The 24,905-nt window shown below is 38.5% G+C and overlaps 1 long non-coding RNA gene across 1 annotated transcript in view; it reads right to left on the minus strand.

Moving 5' to 3' along the window:
- Positions 1-2,153: 2,153 nt before the first annotated feature.
- LOC141810470 (uncharacterized) overlaps positions 2,154-24,905 on the minus strand; it is a 50,810-nt gene continuing 28,058 nt past the window's right edge. Inside the window, exon 3 of the long non-coding RNA XR_012600109.1 lies at positions 2,154-2,509. This is a non-coding gene — a long non-coding RNA (uncharacterized LOC141810470). The remainder of the gene's footprint in view (positions 2,510-24,905) is intronic.

The raw sequence follows: 24,905 nt of genomic DNA on the forward strand, positions 1-24,905 counted from the left end.
GGGGGGCAGTGTTGCTGTTGCCACACGTTACACAGCTTTAAGCAGGAAATAACAATGTCAGATCTTTCATGATCGGCCTCACTGACCACCGCCTCCTGAAACGCTTCCTTCATGTTTTCTTTTATGAAAGTAGTTTGAAATCAAAGCTTGCTGGAAAACATTTATCATGTATGGGACATCTGGACATGCGAGATCACTGAAAGTCTAACCACAGAGTGCAATAACTACAATTTTAACACTGAAAAATTTTGCACATATATTAAATTAATTCTTTAAATTATTTATTTCGTGACTTATATATTAATTTTATTGAGAGTATTTATTTATTTATTTATTTACAAACTTATGACATTTAAGCTTTTTTTTTTTAATTGAAAAATTTAGGAAATTTTGAAAAGTTTTGCAGAGCGTGCAAATGTCATTTCTTTGAAAGTCTTGCAAATTTTGAGTTTTCTTTTTTGCAAATTTATGACATGTAAGCATTTTTTTTTTATTATTTAAGAATTTGTGGACTTTTGAAATATTCGAACATTTAAAAATTACATTTCTTAGAAAAATCTTGCAATATTTTGATTTCTTTTTGCAAATTTATGACATTTTAGCAAATTTTTTAAATTTCTAAATTTGAGTGTTTTTCACAAATTTTCCACATTTTTAGAAATATATTCCTTTTTAAAAAATTCCTAATTTTTGAGTTTAATAAAAAAAATATTGAAAAATTTTGCAACTTATAGAAATGTCTTAAATTTTGCAAATTTATGAAATTACATTTTTTTTCTTTTTATTAAAAATATTTGGAAATTTATTTCAAATAAAACACCAAGACATCACATGCACAATTCTATGATTACAAAAACTTCTTGTTTAGATAATTATCCACTACATTTTTACTGAATTTAATTTTTTAGATTTACTCAATTTTAAGATGTTTAGAATTTAATATAATTTTTTAGTCTGAAGATAAAGTAGATCTTGTGGCTCCTGAATGACTTTAATCCAGGTGAGCTGAGGAAAAATGGCTCCTTTGAAAGTAAAGGTTGCAGACCCCTGATCCAGATCCACATATAATAGAGTTTGTTTTTGCAACCCTTGGGGGCATTATTCAAGAATTTAATTAGAGTGTTGCATTGAAGTTGAGCTAAAGTTTACCATGCAGAGATCTGATCGCCAAGCTATGTGCAGAGGCATCAGGCTACAATGAAGATCCGACACAGACCATGGATGAAGTTATTAATAAACATTAGGGGGAAAAAAGATACTGTGAATTTTCTGTAACTCCAAAGAGGTTTGAATTCCTGATTTATTGTAGCATGAGTCAGTTAAGCTGTGCATCAACCTGTCTCTGCTTTTAGCTCTTCTTGTGATGTGATCTGACCAACAGCTTCAAACATTGAAGCATGCGTCAGCCAGAAAAAAAATCGCAGAGGGTGTCTTTAATTCTGCAGATTTCTGTAAAAAATGATCCAAACAGAATTTTAATAAAAGGTGAAAAAAAAAGACTTCACATCCCGTGGGCGGGAGTCTACAGCAGTGGGTGGGCCCTGTGTGTGTGCGTGTGTGTGTGTGTGTGTAGCCACATATCACCGCTCTCCATCAGAAAATTTCTATCAGCAGATAAAACAAGGAGGAACAACACCTCGGACAAGATACGCCGCCACTAATCTCCAACACTTATCAACGCTTCCCTGCTAATATCTCCTCCTCTAGTTTTCCCTTCATCTCACACACACACACACACTCATGCAGTCACACACACCTGACCCCTCCCACGTGGACACACACACTACGCCATTATGAAAGCCGAGGGCCGCCCTGGCAATGTGCGTCCGTGTGATACTGAGCGAGGGGCAATTCAGCTCCTCATAAAGACCCGGCTATAATCTGCTCCCAACGACAGGTCCACCTACCCCACAACACACACACACACACCTCTCTGTGTCTCCTACCTACACACACACGCTGACAACCTAAAGCCGCGCCCAGAATGACACACAGCATTATAAATAGTCTAATCTATATGGTAATAGTGTTGTATTCTACAAGCAGAGAATGGGGATAAGATAACATTGTGACTCCAGGGTTTGTACTTCCTTCTATGGTAATTGTTATCAAAGGTTATTTGGGATGACATCGGCGCCTCCTTGTGATTGGCCGGGCCCGGTTATTTACGATATGAATTATGATAACCATGATGTCTCCCTTGCCGGCCGCCAGATACAATAAATTGCTATCGTTAATCACGCCGCTTTGTTCCGCCATGATTACCCCTCCTCGGCGGCGAGAGTTTTATTTAAGGCAGAATATGGATTTGTCATCCTTCTGGCGGCAAAATGAAACTGACAATATTTTACGTCCTGACATTTAATTTGTAAAAAAGCGGACGCCGGCTGCATTTGCATTTTATGACACTCTCCTTCTCTCTTCCTCTCCTCCTCCTCCTCCTCCTCCTCGATGTCTTCCTCTCCTTTTATTCGCCGAGTGGAGGTGACATTTGTGGATCAGGTCTGGGCTGGAAGGAGAGCAGAGAAAAGGGAGAAAGGCGAGGCGATGAATGCTCCTGAATGTCGGCCAGAGTTTAAACGTGTTTTATTTGCAGGAGGTTTTTTTTTTTTTCTGCACGCGCTCAAACGCTAAAAATAGTTCCCGTCAGTGTAATGATTTACATAACAGGGCGGGGTGAATGGATGGGTTATCTCAGCAGGATCAGCTCTGTTCAGGATGATCAGCTGGATTATCTGTTTATTGATGACCTGAGGAACAGTGACACACAAACCTGCTGGGGTTAGCTCTGAGCCAAACAGGAAGAGAGGGCTGACTTTCAAATTAAAGCTGGTAGAGTTGAGTTTATATATAAAATAAAAGCACATTTTTCATAACACACACACTCCAAGACAAACAAGAATTATTTAAAGATATCTGGGGCTAATTTATTAATTTCCTTTAAGATAAAAACCTTTCCCCAGATCTTGTTTTTTGCTGGTAAAGTTAGCGATGTCTGTAAATACTGTTATTTTGGTTGCTGTGGCAAAAACTTTTCTGAGAGAATAGTTTTGATTTTTTAGTAATCTATTGATATTTACTCCCTTTGAATGTATTTTTGGAATTTATTATTTATTTATTGTCCTTAGAACTTATTAAAATGTAATTGTGTGTCTCAGAAAATTTTAAAAACTTTGAAATTCATCCATCCATCCATCTTCATCGTTTCAAAATTAATAAATAAATAAATTAATAAATTAATTGATTAAATTAATTGTTAAAAAATAAAATAAAATCAATAAAATATAATTAAATTAAATTTAATATTAAAAAAATAACAAATGTAACAAAATATAATTAAAATTGAATAAAATATTTAAAAATAAATAAATAACTACAAGGCACATTTTACTGCCTGGTCAAAATTTCCCTGCCTCAGCATTTCAGTTTCTGTGACTTTAGTCAACATTTAGAACATGTGTGCAAATTTGTCAATTTTATTCAGTTTTCTTGAATTAAAACACCAAATACAGCAAAATAATAATATTTTAAAATCACAAAAGTTCACTTAATATGGCACAAATCATTTGTCTTTCCTTTCTGATAAAGTTGTAAAAAAACAATTTTGTTTTTTCTCATTTTAGTGTAAACTTAGTTTTTACATTCTTCTTAAATAACAGGGTTATTATTTAACACTTTTAACTGGTTTAATCCCAAATTTTCCCTGCAAAATAAGTTCATGCATTTCATTTCTTAGTTCTCCCTAGTAAAAAAAATATGTAAGATTTTTTTTTCACATTTTTATATGTATATGTATATTAAAACATTTCATTACTTTACTATTATTTCACTATTATTTTATTAAAATCAGTATTATTTATTTTGTAGCTATCATCATCATCATTAATTAATTCATATTTTTTCATATACTCTTATTTTAAAACTTGCTAACCACAGTCAAACAAACACTTCAAGAGAGTCCACAAGTAAAAAAAAACAAAAAAAAAACAACAACTTTTGTTGCCAGTAGAATTAAACAGGTTAGAGATTAATCTGATTTTTCTCACTTTTTTAAGACTTCATAGAAGATAAATGAACTTTTTTTGCAAAGTCTTTAACTTTTTTTTAAGTAGAGGTTGGAAAAAAGAGACTGAACAGAAAAAGCCTGACCAGAGTATGAGAGGAATACTTTTATACTACCTCTACTACTTTTATAATACTTCTAATCAGTTTCTGATTCAGATTTCTGGGGGCTAAAAGAAAATCATTGAATGTTGACAGATGAAAAGTTAACACGCCGTTATTGTTGGGCCATTTAAACTCTCAAAGCAAACTTTCAACCATCAAGGGAAGTGACAAATGGATATTATTTAAATAAGCAAAAAACAAACAAACAAAACAAAAACATGTTTGAACTGACAACAGTTTCAACAACTACATTTTGCAATCCAGACAACAAGAAATTCAATCCCTTCACCACAGATCTCTCTGTAACTCAATCATCTCGCCGTTCATCTCTGAAGCGAACAGTTTCTGACCTACAGGGACTCCTCATAGGAACTTTCCCTGAACAAAAATATATTTTATAAATGTTTGTAAATGTCCCTTCTTCCATGTTGTATCAGAACTTGTTTTAACAAAGTGTAATATCATGTAATAAAACACAGTAGCTCCCAACAGATCTGAAAATCTCTGTGTGGACTGCAAAACTCTCAATGAGGTGGAACCAACTTTTAGTTCTTGGTACCAAAGCTACGTGTGAGGTAATTACTCCTACAGCTCAGATTCTCGGCATTTGAAATCTATAAAAAACTGTTACACTGTTTGTCCACAGGGGGCGCCAGAGACGACGCAAACAGAGAGTAACTCACAGGAGCTTTGGAGTTTTATGCCCATGTTTTGCTTTGATTCGCTAAATTTGACGTTTAAGTTTCATAACGACACGTTTTGTTCAGGAAAAAAGTTTAGAAATTAACTCTGACTTTTGGTTTCACTCTTAACTCAAACTTTTGTCTCCCCTTTTGGCAACCCCCAGAAGACTTTATCTGTTTCTATCCTGAATATCCGTAACATTGGAAAATTCCTGATGCCCTTGAACGCACCACACCCCACAGTGCACCACTGCTGCTGCTGCTAAAAACTCCAAATATCAACAATGTCTCGATGCTAATGAAGAACTTCTTAATAAACAGATCAACTGCTGTTTACCATCGCCACTGGGATCCATATTTAAACACACACACACACACACACACACACACACACACACACACACACACACACACACACACTGTGAGGGCTCTCCAGGAGATAACCGCAGTTAAGTCGAGCTATTTCCTCTTCCTGTTTGTGCCAGGCGAGCCACCCTGCTGCCACCGAGGAATGTTGATAATGCTGGCCCTGGGCTTCAACACACACTCTTATACACACACCAACACACACACGTTAAGCGGCGACGCCCATGTTATTCCACCACCGGCGAGAAAAGCGAATACATGTAAACATGACGGGGAATAAACTCGTCGGAAAACAAAAAAAAGCCTCCAGAGGAGAGGAGACTTTGAACGACTTTGACCCTGCACTAACACACACACGCGCGCACGCCGTGTCTCTGTCTTCTGCACACACACACACTCCCACAATACCTTGCTCTCACTCTCCTGACCTTCCAGTGTGGTTGGATGGAAAGAGACAGCGAGCCCACTGGAACCTTGGGCTGAGTTATGCAGGAGTGAGCTTTGAATAATTGTCCCGCAATATGAGTGTCTCTGATTAATTGCCTGAGATAAGGTCTGCTTTCCTCCCCCCTCCTCCTCCTCCTCCTCCTCCTCCTCCTCTTCCTCCCAGGCCTGCCTCCCTCTCTGCCATAATCAGCCGCGGACTACTGAGAGAGAAAGTATTTAACTGACCCTGTCATCTCGGAGCACGATGATGGCTGTCCTAATTACTCAACAATAACAAAGGGCCTCATTTAGCTGTGACGGCTGCCTGCAATCAGCACTTCTATGAATAACTTAACAAATAGGAATGAGGGCGAAAAAAAACGTATTTACAGGCACATTAATTCAAGGCCAAAAGACAATACGTGTCACCTCCAGCTAACTCGGGATTCAGGTGACAATCAGGAGGTAGAGGTGTGTGTGTGTGTGTGTGTGTGTGTGTGTGTAAAGCGCCTGCATGAGTTAAAGTTTCGCTAATGAGACTCGTCGTAATAAATCTGAGCGATCAAGAGCGTGTGGAGATGCGGCAGAGTGATGAAGTTGTGTTTTTAAATTCAGGAAACTTTGATGTTTTTCAACGAAACCTTAAAGAAAATGTGATTTTGATGAGCTGGAAATCATTCAGGCGTAACTACAGCAGGTGTTAGCATGAATGTTGTACAAACTAGTGGCCAAACTTAAAGCTACTATAAGCGATTTTCTGCGCATGTACCAGGAACCTTTCTCCAAGGAACTAACCAGGCTCCTTTGGCCTGATGATGACTAGAAAAACCATGGTCGCCACAAAAACTGCTCCCCCTGGTGGCTGGCTGCAGCACAGGTCAAAAAATCCATCTCCCCAGTCATTCCAGATGAGCTGTGGTCAAACCTTAAAAAATAAAAACACCTGGTAGAAATGTTTCTCACATTTATTCTGAAAAGTTTTTTTTTTTCTTTAGTCATTAGGGGTTAAAAAATGAGGTTTTACGTCACTTTTAACGATGATTGACTGCTGCTGTTTTTGCATAGTTTTTTTTGGGGAATAGTAAGATATGTCTGGATGGAGAACCAAGAAGAGATTAGACTTTGAGAAGAAGAAACAACTTTGAATTAACACCAGCTCCACTCCGGCTGCCTGTGACGGGGTATTTTGGCTTAAAACCGTACATTGGTAAAAAACTACACAAGTAACTGCACTTCAACTCCAAACCACTAGATGGCAGCAAGAAAGATAGAATGACCAAGGCCATACACGTGCAGTTAGTGTGTTTGTTTGAAGACAAGCTCTTGAGATAAAGAGGAATCAAAAGGCCTAAAATGCTTCAATTAAAGCAAGATTTCAAAAGCCAAGAGATCGGACGATGTTTCTGTTTTAAGAGCGTCCCCTTTAATTCGGGACGTTCCATGTTTAAAACAACATTAAATACTTTTTTAATGAAGAGACCTGGACGTTCGATTGAAAACTAAACCAGGATGACTTCCTGAGGACTTCTTCTGTGTTTGAACAGCTGATGTAACCTGGATCTCCACTGACACGTTCAGATGAAGGTCTCCAGTTTACAAGGTCACTGTTTAAACCAAAACATCGGGAGCTGACAGAGACACATTCACACAATCAGGCTCAAAAAGACCATTGGTTGGAAGGCACTAAACCAAGACCACCACAGCTGGGGGTCAGCTTAATTTTAGGGATGGCCAGATACCGACACCAGGTATCGGTATCAGGCCGATACCAGCCTTTCTTCAAGGTATCAGTATTCAAGAAGGCTGCAGATACCAGCAGCAGATACTCTAAACAAGAAAATCTTACGTCGAGGAAGTCCTCCTCGCCACTAGATGCTGCTAATTGCTGCGGTTTAACACCACAGCAAATGTGTGCCAGGTCCTTTTCAGATAATATGATTGAACCAGGAAGAGTTAACTGTTAAACTTTTTTTTATTTTGCACTTTAGTTTACTTTAAAAAATATTCAAACTCTGACAGTGGTTAGTTTTATTGTGCAGTTTTAATTTATATTTTTTTAATATTTATCAAAAAAATTTCTAAACTCAGAGGAAGTTGTTTGTGTTTTATTTGGACTTAATGTCAGAGAGACTGTGCTGTCTTTGATCAAAATGAACTGTCACTGTTCATTGAAATTTTATGTATCAAAAGTACTAATAGTATCGGTACTTGGCATCGGTGAGTACTCAAGAAGGAGTACTCGTACTGGTATGGGTCTGCATAAAAAGTGGTATTGAACATCCCTACTTAATTTGGACAGAGGGAGGAGGAAATAAAGATACGGTGGCTGCTGCACCAGTCAGAAATGTCCGGGATTACAGGCCCCGCCCCCAAAGTTCCTGGAACTTTGTGCCTTACAAGAAAAAAAGGAATTGCATTCAAGGTTTTTTATTTGCCATCTGTAGATGGACCGACAGTCCACAATGGAAATCTTGTGCAGGGCTGTCTCAGAGTTAAAGGTAAAAAATATAAAGGATTTAAAGATATGTATAAAAGATTTAAATAGGGAATATAAACATTTTAAAAATAGAGAATGAAGAATATGAAACAATTTCAATAAAGAATATACAAAAAACACTAGAGTACCAAAAGCACTGTACACAGAGTAGAAAGGGGACAGTCGCAGTCAGACTATTGCACACAAACAAGTTATCTCAGACCGGGTATTACACATTTCTAGTGGGTATAATAATAATAATAATAATAATAATAATAATAATAATAATAATAATAATATCAAAAGTGACATATTGCACATGACAGTGCTGAAATTAAAATATTTCAAATGTTTCATTATAATAAAATCAATGTTTAAAGATGTGTTTGCACATATCAGAGGGAAGAGTATGCAGAATAAAAGACGGCTATGTTAAGGAAGATTAATGTCCTAGGAACTAGATCTGGTCCCTGGTTCCTCATGAGTTCCTTAACAGGTCTTGAGTTCCTGTGGTTGAAAAGCACCCTTTAGTTTTGGCGCTTTCTGTTGACCAGGTGTTACTCTGCTTGTCTTGGTTCCTAAGTGAGAGTTATATTTTCTGATAGAAATCCCTTTTTCTCTGCACTTTTAATATTATAACAAACAATAGCATCTGGTCAGAGGTTGTGCAAATATTAGCCAAAAAAAATGTGTGTACGCAAATGTGCATGCTAACAGGTTTATGATATGGATGCATATTAGTTTGTGCACAAAAGAAATCAGTTTATGGGTCGGCTCAATGCTCGTTCTTTTTTAATTATGACTAAATCTTTGCATCGTTTGTATCCCGTCAGGTAAGACAAGAGTGTTTAGATCCAGAGACTTGTAAAGGTTTTAAAAATGTGAATATAATCATAAGAAATCTGCTGCATTCATCCGTCAAAGTATGGATTCCTCTTTGCAAAGCGTCCGATAAGCTCACGTTATCGACCGCGTGCTGCAAACCCAGAGCTTTGTTTCCACCGTTCGAGTCAGGAGGGCGTCTGACACTGACCACACCTGATCTGATTTTTTTCTTTAAATAAATAAAAAATGAAAATATCTTCCTCATTCTCTGCTCTGAGTCCAGCCTGTGTGTTTTAATTGTGTCTGCACGTTTCAGACATCCCCGGCTCAAAGTGTCGGCTTCTGTCGGCGCAGATAACACCTGCACTTTGTTGAACTGAATATTTACATATCAAACACTCCCCCCTTTTCTCCTCCCGTGCTTCCTCCCTGCGCGCGCGAAAAGACATTTTCTGCAGAGAAATATACAAACTAAACAAGGAAGTGAGAGGAGTTATAATGGAAGCGGGCGACTCGGTTTACTGATAAACACAGCGCGCCTTTATAGTGTTACAATAAACCAGCAGACCTGGACACACACAAACAGAGCGGCCGAGGCAAGTTGTGTAAAGTTTGACTGGAATTTCAGGAGGGGAGATAGAGGGGGAGGAAACGGGGGAGAAAGCCGAGCGCTCTTGACACTCAGCTAATGGTAAATCCTCGGCTTTATACTGTAATTTACTGCAGAGCCTTCAGGCCAAACTGCCTTTGAAGTGCTGGGAAATGTCAAATCAATTATTACTTAAATGAAAAAAAGAATTCAATTTACGCGTTTCATGATAATCGCCAACATTTCATGATATAAGGGGGAAAAAAAGCAAAGCAATTTGAGCTGATTTGAGGCCCCGGCTCCTTCTCCTCTTTTCTCCTGGTGCGGCTCAGATATGCTGATTGGAATATAAAGTTGTTGATGATTGCGTCTTTTCTTCGTCGTCTCTTTGCTGGTGTCATCGTGATCGCAGAGTAAGGAAAATCAATTTGGGGGGTTTAATACTCTTCATCAATTGGAGCCTGGTGATAATGATGTTTTTACACCTGTGAGAGAAAGTGGCGTGGAACAATCGTCTTTCTTCATGATTCATTACGTTCTAATGTCGCCGCGCGGATAAAGACGCGCTCACTCCTCGCACTAATGGCTCTGAAAAATGGGACAAACCGTCGTAAAATGCAGGCGTCCCCTCTCCGTGCGCGGCTCTTTGTTGGCGGACAGGTAGAGCAGGCGAGCCGTGACGTGTGCGGCCTTTCTGCAGGTTCACGTCTGAAAGCGAGGCGTGATTTCACCGTCATATGGAGTCTGACTTTTTCTGAACGAAACGGTGCATTTCAGGAAATGTTTGTCCTTTTCTTAATCCCAGGAAGTCAAAACCAGGAGCTTTGTTTCTGTAAAACCAAAGATAAACAAACAGAAAACTCATTTCCTGAAAGATGTTGGTCAACTATTGGTGGTTTTCTACCAGATTAACAAATAAACTAACGGTCAGTGATGGGAAAACTTTCTTAAAATTCACTACGTGTAAAAAAACAAAAAAACTTTCACTTGAATTTTAACAAACTCTGAAAGGAACAGAGTCAAAAATGTGTCACTCATATTTCTCACTGTTTCAGAGGACAAGAAAAGGATTTAAATTGATAAAAATATATTTCTTTTCAAAGAAAAATCTGCACTTTCTCCCAGTAGCTCCCACTGTAAATGTTTGCTATCGTTTTGTCTTATTTTGTGTTTCTGTGTCTGATCAGTGGACCGCAGTATTTCCTCTCCACGTATGCCAAGATGTGCTCTTAGAAGTGACAATAAATTCTGGTTTCTGATTAGATCCTGATTCTGAGATTTGAAAAACATGCCATAAATATTTAGAGGAGAAAATTCAAGTTTTGACTAAACAAGATTTTCAGAATTACCTGAAAAGTTCTCGTCACATTAAAGATGCACTGAAGGAAAACGAAGCAACGGACAGTGATGCCAACTAACAACTTTTCAAACCACTCTAGCAACATTTTTAAAGAAAGACCAGCAACAAATCTGGCGAGTTTTCTGGAGTTTGGAGACTGATGTGAAAGGATGTAGCGATCTCAAACACCTGCTGCTTCTAATCCAAAACACTTACAGACGGACGAGTCCTCGTCCCTCGCAGCTACAGTCAGAGCAGGCGACTTATGCATATGAATCTCGCTTTTTCTTGCCTCTTTTTTAGTCACTTTTGCAGTTCCCAAGCTCGGATAAAGAATAAAGGAGGAGAGTTGATATTTTGACATAAAAACAAAATTCAACAAAAGAAATTTCATATTAAGTCGCTTACTTCAACATCCGGCCAGGGACTAAAAGTGGAAACTGGCCCTTTGGCTAACTCTGGCATATTTACAGAAATGTCAATTAATATGAATTGTAGATTAAATTAAGAAATAAAAAATGAAAAATTACAGTTGGAACTACTTTAAGATGTTTCTATACACACTTCCTGTGTATAAAAACAACCTGAAAAGTTCTCATCACGTCTCAAAGCAATGGACAGTGATACCAACTAACAACTTTTCAGACCAGGTTTAACCAAGGTTAAAGAAAAAATAAACAACAAGCGAAATATTTGTGCAAAAAACACACGTCTAGTGTGCAAAGGGCTCAATTATACAAATTAGGTGATGACGTCTTTAGGAGCCAATGTTTTGTTTTGTGCTCGATTATTCAACGTTAGGTTACTTTAGTTTGGTTTCCATGGTGTTATGCATGAGTTTGGGTCACATTGGCACTTGGGTGGGCACCCAGGAAGTTATATGCGTGGATGCTTCACTTACACGGCATGTGAGAGGTAAGATTTGTAGCTACGGTGGCTGGTGAGTGTCGGACAATTTGCAAAAGCTACAACGCAGAAAACACAGATGCAAACGCCACAGGGGTGTCACCTTGTAAAATACGTCATAGTAGTTTTATTTCTTTATATACGTTAGTATTAGAGCTACATTTATCATAGCTGAAGTTTAGGGCTGCAACTATTACTCGAGTAACTCGAGTACCTCGAGTACAAAAAATGATCGAGGCAAATTCTTTACCTCGAGGCTTCGTTTAATTAACATCACATGGCGATGAGAGCTATCGGGTGCGCGCGTTTGTGTATGTATGTGTGCGTGAGAGAGAGATGGTGTGAGAAAAGGAGAGAGAGAAAGAGAGATGAGGTGTGTGTGTCACCGGACTGTTGTGATTGACGGACAGAGAGGTAAAGAGAGAGAGGAGGTGTGTGTGAGTGTATGTGTATGTGTGTCACCCGGACTGTCTTAATTGACGGACATATCACAGCGATGCCGGACTTGAACAATGGCGGAAGGTGGACGAAAAAGACCGAAAACGTCTGGTGTGTGGGACCACTTCACACTTCGAAGTGCCGAAAATATCGTTCAGTGTGTATACAGCAAAGCCGAACTTGCATACCATCACACCACGTCGACGATACTGCAGCACCTTAAACGCAAACACCCTCACTACACCACTTCAAGTAGAGGAGGTTCTACCAGGTAACTTACCTAAAATTGCTAACCCTAGCGCCTGCTCATTATATAGCAGAGTCCTGCGCTGGGGAGGGTACCCGCAGAAACAGCTGATTTGCGGGTGGTTTTTAAAAACTTTTATTTTTCGGGGCTCGGATCTGGGTGGAAAAAATAACATGCGGATCGTGTTGCGGGTTTTAGTGTCGTTGACGCATCAAAATTTATATGAAATAATAATAAATACAATAAAATAAAAACGTAAGGTGTAAGCTGGTTGTAGGGCTGTGACCATATAGCCACGCTATCCAGTTCTTATACTACATCCATGGTTGTGACATGATCACGGCTCATACCTGCTGAGCGTCGCTTAAGTCTGGACAGAAAGTAAGTCTACTATTACACATGTAAAGGTCCTTTTAAGAGATTAAAAGTTTAAAAGCATTAAACGTAAAAAAACAAGTGATTTTACAGTTGTATGTGAGAAGATCACAGAGGGTTGATGATGGAGCTGAAGTCAGGCTTTTATTGGAAGAGTTGCTTCATTCAGGTGCGTTGTTTACTCACTGGCATCTGAACTATGGCGATATACCGTTCAATTTTCAGACAATATGACCCAAAATGAATACTTTAAAGAATGTTAAGGGTCGGGCTGCGGGTCGTGTTTCAACGGGTCGGGTCGGGTTGCGGTACTAATCAGGCTGATGCGCGAGTTTGCGGTGCGGGTTTGTACGTCCCCAGGTCGGGGCGGGCGGGTCGGATCTTGAAAATTGGACCCGCGCAGGACTCTGTTGTATAGTACGATATAGTAGCAAGACAAGTTTTACTCACTCACGTAAATACAGCTGTAACCACTTCTCACAGTTTATGTGTTAAACTCAAGACCAGGGGGCACGAGGGACAATTATATCTGGCCCACGCGATAGTTTTATATTGTTTTTTTGTTTTGTTTTGTTTTTTTGTTTTTACCAATGGTCTAGCCCTATTAAGTGCTGATAACACACAAAATACAGATCCCATAATGCAGTGGAAAAGCTGCCTTTCTGAACAATAGACAAATGGAAAACAAAAGCACAATTTTATATAATATTTTCAGGGGGTTTTTTTGTTTTTTTTCGTGTTCATATTTTCAACTTTTTATTTTGACAGGAGACATTTTTAGGGAGAGCAAAAGCTTTTTAAGTTATCCATAGTTATTCATATTTTTATTTTTTTTTATAATGATAGTATTTGTGTCCATTTATTCATATTTATTAACAAAACATTTTAGATTTAATGTGTTCAATCAACTTTTCTTTTTCTGCCCTTGACCTAAAGTGTGTGTTTTGAGTTTTGGACCCATGTGCAATTGAGTTTGACACCCCTGCCTTACAGGGTGCGCTTTTGTAGGGGAAGAGCAGCACTTTGCAGCCCCCCTCTCTCATATCACATATCTTAACTATGTTTTGATGTAGTGTTGTGATTTTTTCTTTTTCTACAGGGACTTGAGAGTTAATCTCTGTCTCTTTCTAGCCTTCCTTAAACATGTTTGAAAAATTCATACTAATACACTACATTCTTATGCCTTGTGTTTTAGGCTGCTTTGGATTGCAGAATTATATTACTGTTTTGTAAAGCAGTATTGAATTGGCTTTGATTTTAGGCCAGAACTGGTCAAAACTTTGAAAGTTGTTCATTAAAAAACATTTTCTGAGGAAAAAACAGTATTTGGTTGCTCATTTTAAAAGCCTTAACATGTTGCATTCTATATAATTGATTAATTTGTTTAAAAAACAAAATAGTATACCTCGTTAGAGTACTCGAGTACTCGAAGAAATAATCTACAGAGTACTCGATTCCAAAAATACTCGATAGTTGCAGCTCTACTGAAGTTATAAAAGAAAACAATCATTAACTTACTTTCACTACTTTTCTATGTCCGTAGGGAAACTGTCCTCTTAACTCCTGTTGAGTTGTTGCTTTTGCAAATTGTCTGACACCTATCAGCCACCGTAGCTAGCCAAAATGTTTTGTTAAACATGCAATTTTTTTTTTGCTCTGATTCACGTTGGGCACATGTGTACAGAAAATAAATAATACGTTTGCATGTAACTTTTAAAGCGAAGCTGAATCAAAATAAACTATCTGCTCTGAACTCTGGTGAATTTGTGGAAACAGCAGCGAGTCACACAAGTACAGGACTTTTTCGGACTTGACCCAATAAAACTCTTCATTTCTGCCATGATAATCATGTGTTTATGACTGTGACCTGTTTAAAGGTGGAGTGTGAGAGTGTAATATCTTTGGTAGGAGTCATAGACGTCTTTAACACACCTTAAGGAGAGGCTACCTGTGCGAGCTGCTCAGACAGGCGACAGTCTGAGTCCCGCTCTGACTCAGCGTCAGTCTGAGTTCAGAGGGTGAAGGAGTTTGTGAAGAGGCCGAAAAGTGACCCACTGCCAAGCGCCTACATCTCTCCTCTCCCTGCTCCCTGCTTTGTGCTCCGTGTGGAATAACATACCTTTCCCCCCTCCTCCCCGGCTCGCTGTGAAGCGATCAGGGCCCCTGATAGAGACGGCGATTACAAAACCGCAGCAGCAAAACAAAGTGTTTTTCAGCTCCTGTTTTTTCAGGGCCTGGCGCCACCCGGAGTCCCGTAAACAATAAACACGGGCCAACTGGAGGCCGCCCCGCGCCTTCCTTACCTGATTCACCTCGCACGTATCGCGGCAGGTACAGTGTGTCATTGTGAGCGATCGGCGGTGCATTCAGGGGCAGAGCGTGCAGGGATGAGTGACGGGCTGGAGTCTGAGCACTTCCTGTGAACTTCTCCTCCACTGGTCACACGCAAACTTCTCCACCTCACCTGTGCTTCTGTTGACTTTCCCCCAAAATAAACACTTTTACAAGCTGGTTTCAGCAAAAATCAAGAGTTCCCGTATCTTTACATCAGCAGTGGCCGAGCTCGCGTCGGAGCAGTTCTGCTAAACGGTGGACTCGCAGCAAATTGACTATTACTTCAAAGTGGGATGTGATTATGTCCCTGAGTGATTAGGGGGGCTGTTAAGAGGGAGCCACTTGAGCATTGCCAGTGAACCCATGAAGGAATGCCGGCTCAGTGCCGAGCGGCGAGGGAAAACGCCGCCAGAGACGCAGAAATCCCACAGAGGCAAACGTCCGTGCAGGAGAACTTTGAGCGGAGGAAGTTTTTTAGAGTCAATAAAAGATGTCAGAGAGGTGAAATAAAAGATTGGAACTTGAAGAAATAGAAAGCCCACCTCGAAATAAGTCAAATGAAATGTTATTATGTGTCAGCGAACACGTACGCAGGGTGCACGCAGGGCGGCGAAATCATTAGCTAAGCACATCAGGGGACGAGACCTCCAAACACTTCCATTACGTTCCAATTGTTGCCAGATTCCCAAACTTTTCAGCACCAAACTGTTCTCGTTGCCCTTTTTCCCCTTCATCTCCACATCAAACGGACAAAAGAGACGAGCAGGGAGCAGAGGAGGAGGAGGAGGAGGAGGGATGAAAGGGAGGGAGGCTCCTGCAGCAGAGAGAGCCGCCGAGCGAGGCCGCGAACGCCGTTTTAATGGGAATAATAAGCTTCTATCTCAGGCAATTAAGTCTGCATTCGATGCTTATCTCAGAGCAGAGGTCCACTGTGCCATCTAAAGAAAATGTTTGCGTTTGAAAAACTCCATCACATAAACAAGATAAGCGGGAGAACACGTATGCGTGCCGCCTATCGCGTTCAACCTCGGCTTTGTTCTTGGAGGGATAAATGACGGCGAGGCAGGTTTTCCAGGGCCGGGTAGAGTCCTCCGTCCCTCTGAGGCCGATAGGCAACACGGGCTGCTCAAGGAGCATCTACACACACCAGATCACAGCAACGTGAGCTGTGGAAGGCTGATTATCACGTCTACATGTGGTTCAGTTTCATGTTTGGTCAAAAACGGACTCAAGAATTTATTTTTTACATTTACGTCCAGCAGAATTAAAATCAAAATATGCCGACATGTGATGGGATCCAGCTTTGTCTTTTATATCAAAAATTTACTACAGCCACCTCAGATCAGGTGCAAGTGATACAGCTTAAAGCTTCCATAAGAAACGTTACGTTTGTGTTGATTTTGGCGCCCCCTGCCTGCAGGAGATATATTTGCTCCCACTGTTACAAAACTTTCCAAACAAAAATCTAATTTTGCTTTCTTTAACCAGGCTAAAACAGTGTAATAATCAGGGGGTCGTGAAATGCCTTCCAAATTCAAAACCTGCTTTTTCATCCATTGTGTAAAAATATCCACAAAAATTAGAGATGAATTTTAAATAAAATCATGAAATCATAATTTCACTTTTCTTATCTTATAATCACAATGGTGTAAGTAAATTTTGAAAGCAGAGAAATAAGGGTGTACATAAAGCCTTATTTCCAGCTAATCAGCTAAATTAAGCATTTAAGGCCTCTGTTTGTACATTTTTGTCCAGTTTTTGGATTGGGTTATTAGTGGGGTTTTTTCCACTGTAGGTCATTGGTTCCTGGTATCATTATTTTTGGGAGTCAGTGGCTTGTATTCAAAAATAATAATAATAATAATAATAATGATTTTTGCAAATTAAATTTCTATTTTTTTATTTTTTTGCATTTTTTTTAATCTCCAAGAAAAAGCATTTTTCATAAATTCTGAAGTGATTTTTTTTTTCAAATTGTTATAAATTTCAAGGTTTTTTGCAATTTTTTTCTTATTTCAAAAAGTGTTTATTTTTTTAAAAATTTTTATAAATTGAAAAAGTTTTTTGCAATTTTTTTTTTATTTCAATAATTGTTTTTTTGCAAATTTTTATACATTTCAAAGTGGGTTTTTTTTGGAATTTTTTTTAATTCAAAAATGTTTTGAAATTTCTGCTAATTTATTTAACAAAACTAAATTAAAACATCGCATTTACAATCGCATTAATTTTAAAAAAAACTACTTGTAAAGATATTTATGTACTAAATTTTTAAAGTATGTTTAGAATTTTATACACTTTAAAATCTTTATTGTGAAGATAAGGCAGATTTTGTGGTTCCTGAATGACTTTAATCCAGGTTAGCTGAAGAAAAATGGCAAAAAAAAGGTTGCAGACCCCCTGGCTGATATCTACTCACAGGAGCTTTAAGCTAATAATGTCTTTTTTAGTATTATTTGACGCTTTTCAAGCTATTTTTGTTGCAGTTTGAAGAGTTAAAAAACGAAAAATCAACTGCTTTTGGAAAGGTTTAACAGGCTAATATTATTAAAAAGGAAAGAAATTGCTGATAACACCTGGATTATGGGATCAGTAATTAAAACTCAACATTTGAGATTTTATATAACAACAGGTAAAGTTGGAGCACCTTTACAGTCAACCTACATTTACGTAGCGTAGCTCCTGCTAGCTTCAAACACTCTGAACAAACAGCTCTGATGGTTTGAAGTTTAAAGATAATGGTTATCTTTATCAGTGCAGACACCACGACAACAACACCAAGCGTCTTTCATTCCTCTCACTTTCCTGTCTACGACCCCGTCACTGAGTCACATCCTCGGCTTTGTCTCCGCTCAGGTCACGAACTCCAAACCGTCCTTCGTTACGTTAAACCCCAAATCCTGAAAATCAGCATTTCAGACGCTCAGAGCTGCAGAACAGAGACACGAGGTCGGCTTACGGTTACACGCCACTGACAGGGATAGGGGCCTGTTGGTGCACATAGTGTACATTTCTATTTGCACAGCATAAGTAAACCAACGACACGCAGATTATCTCTGAAAGGGAAATAGATAAACAAGCGTTATGAAACTATTCTGATGACCGAGTGAGGTTTGAGTCATTTTAAAACCAGACATTAAAACTATTCTCTGACTCAACTCCTCAAATAGTCGTTTGAGTAAATGCATGATCATCTTTACGGTGCTGAAGCAACGTACGGATAAAACAAGAAAACAAAACTTTGTGGAATTTATGTACAAGACGTACGCAGTGAGATAAGGAAAAAGTATTATTGAGTTAATAAAATGTTTAAAACAAGTTTCTAACAGCAGAAAAGAAAGTTGGCGTGCCACGTGTTCAGTGCCCGTAAATCAAGATGATCTAAATTTAATATCAGAAGAATATAAGAAGATAACTTTTACAGTTTTAGTTTATAAGAAAACTACTTCACCATATCACAAAAACGTCTCTGCATCAGCCGGTAAACTTGTTTGTCCAACTTCCTAGAAACTAGTGAGTTTGCTGTAATTCAACGTTATGATAAAAGACAGCAGAGCGAAGTGTCGTGCCTCAAAAGTAACTAAATATCATGGACTGTACATAGAGTGACAAAAATAATAATTATTTATTTCTTTTGAAAGTCTAATCACTTCTCGACTCTAGCTCCTGACATATTTTACAATCCCCGAAAAAAAAATACACAAGAACGTCAGCTGTCAATCATCATTAAACGTGATGTAAAACCTTGTTTTTAACCTCGCATAACTATTGAAAACAAAACTTTTCAGAAAAAAGAGGACTTGAACAATAGACCGCCAAATGATATCTTCAAATCACCACAACAATCAGATGTGAGAAACATTTCTACCAGGTGTATTAATTTTTTTAAGTTTGACCACAGCCCATCTGGAATGACTGGGGAGATGGATTTTTGAACCTATACTGCAGCCAGCCACCAGGGGGAGTTTATGTGGAGACTTCACTTCAACCAAGCAAGTTGATGTCCATTTTTTTACAGTCTATGTTAAGTATTGGTTAAGGAAACGGTATCGTCAGCTAGTGATGGGGTACAGTTAGCGTAGCGGTTTGAGCTTGTGCCCCATGTACGGAAGTTAGCTAGTCCATATTGCAACAGTTGATGGTTCAACTCATGACCCCAGCCTTAAACTGATCCACCCCAACTTTCTACTCCCCTCATATTCTGTCTTTCTTTAGCTGCCTTGTCAAAAATAAAGGAAAAATACAAAAAAAAATAAAAATAAAAATAAAAAATAAATATATTTCAAAGAGGCCTTACCACAAGCGGGTGCTCACCTAAAACACTACATTCAGTGAAATACTCAAATCTTTGTTATATTTAAAATTTCATCTCTTTTTTAAAAACCTTTTTAAAGTTACAATAAAGATTTAATCGATTGTTTTCTTATAAATCTCTTGAATAATTGTAAATCTTAAAGAAATGGAAAAACAAATTTTAATAGTCGTGGTAGAGTTTTGATGTTTTTAGTAAAATATTTGTAAAAATCTGAAATTTTAAGACTCAACCCCTGACAATAACAGATATTGAAAATTATTGAGACAATGATAAAAATGAATGAGTCCAGATTTATTAAACGTGTATCAGTTTGAACATTCAGTATTTCGTCCTCTTACTTTTTAAGTTTTTCCAACTTTTTTACAGTTTTAATTTCTTGTTAAACTTTTGCCAGATTGGACCTCCGTACAGTTTAAACCTTGAGTTTTATTCTTCCAGTGTTAGAGGAAGATCTGAGTGAGTCTGGGTCTAACATCATCTTCTGGCCTGGTCTCTTTATTTTGTATGTTTTCCTTCAGGTCGGGACACGGAGGCCAAACCAACACACTGAGGCCCCTCTGACGCTGCCAGCTGAGGCCACCGCGAGGTCACGACCCCGGCCAGAGTGTCTGAGAGGTCAGGGGGTCGGGTCAATCAGAGGGGAATGTTATCCAAAGCATCAGAGTTTATTTGTTTAATTTTCCGCCAAACCCCGCTGTCTGCCTCTGATCAAGATGACTGCGGATTACGAGAGGAGGAGAAGAGAGGGACGGGGAGAAAATGGAGGGCGAGAGGGAGCCTACTGCTTCAAATTAGGCTGGAAAAATAATCCTGCGTTACCCTCAACTAAACATCGTGCTTTAAACTTATTGTCAAAAGTCAAATAAGCTTTACAAACCGCAAAAACACTCAGCCGAAAGAGGCTGGGATTCACACGAGGGTCACGCTGAGTGTCGTGAATACTTTCCCCATTTTAAAACCACTTTCTGTTTCCTCCTGTTGGGTCTGTTAAAGCGCTCACTCACAGAAAGGACCAGACAAGTGTCCGGTTCATAAACACTGATCTGATCTCTCACGCTGGAAATGAAAAGCTCACAGAAAGACGAGTCCTTCAGGTTTTCACACAATATCAAACTTCCTTTCAAGTCTTTACGGGGGTTTGGGAGTTTTGACTGCAAACTGTACCTCCGACCCAAAGTTATTTTACAGGTTGCACGTTATCATACGGAGGAAAACCTGCGTTAATAGTTTTCCTTTTGGAGATCCAACCTTTGAAATGACGGAAACTTTCTGTGGTCATGCAAAATACACCTGAGCTGTTTCAAATGCAAAAAGGAAAAAGTCCACATTCAGAGATACAGCTTAAATGAAACTACTGTAGGTTTGTTTGGTATGTTTAGCTTATTAACCATTTAATGTAAAAGCTAAAAATTCATATTTATTTAAGGTTTTAATTTCCTGTTATTAGTATAAAAAAATCACCTGCAACCCAAAGATTGAATTAAGGAAAGTGTTAAACTTTATTATAATCAAAGAGAAGCATTCCGGAATGTTGCTAAGAACTGCTTGATAGACAAAGAGGAAATGTTCCGGAACACCACTCAGAATGACTTTATAGACAAAGAGAAGTATTCCGGAATGTTCCTCAGAATGACTTTATAGACAAAGAGAAGTATTCCGGAATGTTACTCAGAATGGCTTTCTAGATACAGAGGAATATTCCGGAATGGCTTTGAAGATAAAGATGTGTATAGGGATTCATTTCTTCACACTGAGCCACTGAGAAATTCTGGGTGTACGTTTTTTCAGGTTTCAGGGGGGTTGGGGTGAGGAATGAATCAATATGGTGGGTGAGAAGTCACACAAAACTTTGTTAATTTTGGCACCCCCTGTGGACAAAGTTATGGCACTTATTTTATTGTAGATTTAAGCCTTTCACCTAAAAGCAAACTCTCCTGCCCACTTTATTCAGATAAATTTCAGACCCATTGACAGATTTATCTTGGTGAAAATAAATAAATTTAAAAATTTAAAAAAAGAAAACTTAAACCTTTACGCTGATGATGATGTTGTCTTTTTTAGATAACAATAACATTAGATTCTAAATTAAGGGCTATTTTACAGCTGGTTAAAAATTTCTCATAGGAGTTTGAGACACATTTTGATGAAATAAAAGTACTTTTATGGGAAAGTTTTCCAGAGTAGATGCTGCTTTTATTCATTGTCAGGCAGGATCTCAGTATTTTTATTTTAATTTTAGCTTTTTATTGCTTTTATCCTTCTGACGTGATTGTATTTCTTTCATCTTTTGGTAGTTTTTAGCTTTTTATCTTGTTTTATTCTTTTCTGTTATCTAAAGTGTACAATCATTTGTAGTTTTATCTACTTCTCATTTCTGTCACTGTGTTTAACTTTTGGTTGTTGCCATCGACACATTTCTCTTAAATCTTAAATAAAAGCTTTTATCTGAAAAACTCTCTCCTAAAAATTTCAATTTTCTATGGAAGAGATTTTTCTGTTGCAGTTTTGCCTTTGAGACTTTTTTTTCAGTCTGAAAGTATAAATGTTTAAACTTTTATTCATATCCAGTTTTTCATCTGTACAATCAGTTTTTTTATGTTTGTGGAGCACTTTCATATTTTAGTGACTCGTAGTTTTACTTTTTTTATGTGCAGAATAATTACATTTTCTTGTCTTTGGTTTTTAAGCTGCTTTAACATTACACTAAGCTTTTTTTATTTTAGCCTATTTTAAATTATCTAGCTTTAAAAAGGTGCCAAGTCTTTATTGGCTCATTTTTTCACATTTCACCCTGCATACGGACCAAAAGAGAGCTGACACAGCAGTAAAACTACGACAAACCTCCTCCTAAAGGAGCACAAAGATCACAATAAACCATCTCCTAAACTTTTCTGTCCGTCCTCCTCAGCACAAAGACTCAAACCCTCGGTGGCCTGAACCCTCATATGGTCCAACAAATAAACCTCTGAGTGACTTTTCACCCCCTGGATGGTGGAGGCAACGCAACAATACGCCTAATTTGCTGTGTGAGTACCTGTGTACCTGCGGAGGTGTGTGTGTGAGTGTGTGTGTGTGTGCTTGTTTTACTGTGTGTGAGGAGATACAGCGAGAGCCCAAACAGTGCGGCGCCAGCAGTCTGCCCTTCCCTTGAGAACGTAACGGCTGAGTGCCGTCGGAAAGAGAGACCGACCACGGGGGGAGGACGACAGGGGGAGGAGGGGGAGGAGGCGTTTAGCTTAATATGTGTACCATGGAGGGAAGCAGGTGAAGCCTTTCAGGTGATGCCACTTTGTCTGCACCATCATCGCCGCGCCATGAAACGATCACTGACTCAGGACGATGAACTCATCTTTGTTAATCTCTGAGATTTTACTCACGAGTTCATTCATGAAGCAGAAACGTCCCGACTCCTCGTCCTCTCACAGAAACAAGAATCTCTCATTTTACGAGCCGACGTCCAGCACTTCTAAATAAATTCACTCCATCTCCATATTTCTTCTCCCTGAAAACCCCTCAGTGCCGTGTGATAATCCTGCCAACGCAGAAACTCTCATTTTAATCTGCCGAGGAGGGAAATGGATGTATGAGAGAATATGAAAATAGGGTGAACTCCAAAGCCCCCTGTGCTTACTCCGTCAGAAACGCCTTTCTGCTGCGCTCGGCACAATCCTAATGCCAAAACATTTTACCCAGAGTCCTGCTGGCCTCGCCCTGACCAGGTTCAGCTTCACTTCTTTTGGTTTTTAATCGTTTTTTATTGTTTTTAAAACAAAAAGAACCAAAAACGGAGTTCAGGAAGGAGCCAAAAACGACTGAAACTCAATCTGGTTAGGGAGCGCTCGGTGTTTTCTTTGACTCAGGGCTCAGGCTTTTGATTCACTAACTAGTTCGACAAACAGAAAAACCCTACAGGGTAAATATTTTCGCCTGTTCGTCCTTTTTTTTCGTGGCCTCTCATGTAAAATGTATACGACCTCTCCAGCTTTCTCCACAGGGGGGTTAAGGTTTCATCCTGCTTTCTTTTTCAGGTTTGAAAGTATTTAAAGGGGGGTTTCAGACTTTTTCAGATTTTACCACAAGTTAAAAAAAAGACTTCAAGTTTTCTTGTCACATCATGTAAGGAAAAAAAATGAACGCTGTTGTTGTCTGGCTCTTTTATCTTTAACATTCAAACTTTTACTTTTTTTTAAAGAGGGGGTTAAGGATGAAGATTTGCTGATACATTTGCTAAAAAACAAAATTATAAGTGTTTAAGGAGACAAAAACTATCTTAGACCAGTCTCTCAAAATAAATCCTTAAATGGACAACCTCTTCAGCTTTCATCACAAGTGGGATAAAAGTTTCATCCTGCTTACTTTTTTGATATCCATACTATTTTAAGGGAAAGTTAAAGGGGAAGTTTTGAACTTTTTTACATCTCAAAAAGAGAGTTCTGAGATGTTTTTAACACATTTTTGTGAGAGGCAAAAAAAAATTGAGAAAGTTTTATTCTTAACTTTTTTTTTTACGAATTAATCAATAAATATTCCACGTATGAAGAGGGAAGCAGTGTCGGAGGAGCTAAAAAGTAGCCCCACTCACTTCTTCATAATCAACCCTTATGATAAACAGGCAATACAACAAAAACAAAAACGTTGGAGGAAAGATGTTTTCACCATTTTATACATTTGCGTGAGAGGCCATGAAATACAGACAATATTGTCAACAACGTTTCATCCTGAACTTTTTTCAAACAAAGTTTGAGTTGTTAAAATTGCAGATTCTTTTTAACGAAAACAAAACTTTGAGTTTTTCTTGAATGAGCGAGAAGGGTCGAAAGTGTTGGAGGAGCCAGAAAGTATTTGCCTGTCTTTCTCAAATTCATCAAATTTAGTGGGAAGTGTTTGTATAAATTTTACACAGGAAGCCATGTTTCTTTAGTTTTTCACGCCAAGGTTTTGGTCACGTATACGGAAGATTCACAAAAAATGGCAACAGATTCCTCCTGCTGTTTTTATGTATGAAAACTATCAAACTATTTCAAGGTTTAAGACAAGGGGCAACATCCGGTTTAGAAAAATGAAGCTCAATGCGGAAGTGCTAAAGTTGCTAATCATCAAGAATCCAGTTGAGGCTGGCTGCAAAAAGCCCCAAAGTCATGTACACACCCAGCCAAAAAAAAACCCAGACTTGTACGGCATTAAAAAACATAATTACAGCCTGGTTCAAAAAACAGCTTGAGTCTGAAACACTGACTTCACTATCAGCACACACTGTACGGAAAGTGAATTTTTTCCAACTTGGTGGTTCAGAAGTTATTAGGATCATTTTAATTGTCCAATCAGAGACACAGCTCAGGTTACGTGACTGACAGACGCCCTATAGTGGTTTGTAAGGAAACTCACAGCCGGCGCCATTTCCAATGTGGTGTTCACGGATTGG

Source organism: Halichoeres trimaculatus, unplaced genomic scaffold (assembly GCF_033239565.1).
Source record: "Halichoeres trimaculatus isolate MK-OKI-2021-1 unplaced genomic scaffold, fHalTri1.1 fHalTri1_scaffold_21, whole genome shotgun sequence".
NCBI lineage: Eukaryota > Metazoa > Chordata > Actinopteri > Labriformes > Labridae > Halichoeres > Halichoeres trimaculatus.